Source organism: Cornus florida, unplaced genomic scaffold (genome assembly GCF_030987335.1).
Source record: "Cornus florida cultivar Cherokee Brave unplaced genomic scaffold, ASM3098733v1 CherokeeBrave_3.0.0_Hap2_Chr09, whole genome shotgun sequence".
NCBI lineage: Eukaryota > Viridiplantae > Streptophyta > Magnoliopsida > Cornales > Cornaceae > Cornus > Cornus florida.
In genome coordinates, this window is record NW_026775579.1 from 13,388,658 (window position 1) to 13,389,646 (window position 989).

The following is a 989-nucleotide window of genomic DNA, read 5'->3' on the forward strand; positions in this document are numbered from 1 at the left end:
GTTCGCCGAGTTTTGGTTAATAAAAAATTGATCAAACCTTTGAGATAAAGACTTCATTTCAGCGGCTATTTCATTTGAATGGTCGACTTGATGTAAGCCAATACTCTTCCTACCTTGTGAATTTCTACCATTCTTGGATGATAATGTTCTATGCAAAGAATTTTCACTCATGCTCTCATAAAGACGCCACACGTCATCCTCATGCCTATCAATATATGAGCCACCCATGGAAGCATCAACCATACACTTATAATTATTCGATAAGCTTTCAAAGAAATATTGAACTAATTGCCATTTGGGTATGTCATGATGTGGACACTTCCTAAGCAATTCATTGAAGCGTTCCCATGCCTCATGAAACGTTTCTCCATCCCCATGTGAAAATTCTCGAATTGAGGTTCTCATGGCATTGGTCTTTAAAACCGGATAGTACTTCTTCAAGAACTCTTGTTGTATTTCTGCCCAAAAAGTGATTGAAAAAGGCCTAAGATTGTTAAACCAATACTTTGCCTTGTCTTTTAAGGTGAATGGAAAAATTTTGAGTCTTAAAACCTCTTCCGGTATGTCCAATTATTTTACAGAGGAACATACTTCAAAAAACTCATCCAAATGCTTGTAAGGTTCCTCATCCAAATGCATTTGAATGGTTTGTGGCTTAATTTCATAATGATGTGCTCTAAATGGAGGCAATTGGATACATGTAGGTGCATTATACTCATTAGGCACATAATGGTCTCTTAAAACAAGAGGTGGATTAGCTACTTGAGGTGCAACATGAACACCTTGGTTTTGAATTCCTTGATTGATGATGGGAGGTTGTAGAGCATACATTGGCCTTGGCATTCCATATGGAACTTGGCCTTGTTGTTGTGGTGGTTGGTGAATGTATGGCCTAGGCATGCCTAATGGTACTTGTATGTTCGCATTATGCACATTGGGATGAAGGATACCTTGTTGGTTTATGTGACCAAGGTCCTCAACATGATCAT

At 38.3% G+C, this 989-nt stretch overlaps 1 pseudogene; it reads left to right on the top strand.

Moving 5' to 3' along the window:
• Positions 1 to 301: 301 nt before the first annotated feature.
• On the top strand, positions 302 to 400 carry LOC132275611 (small nucleolar RNA R71; annotated as a pseudogene).
• Positions 401 to 989: the final 589 nt, after the last annotated feature.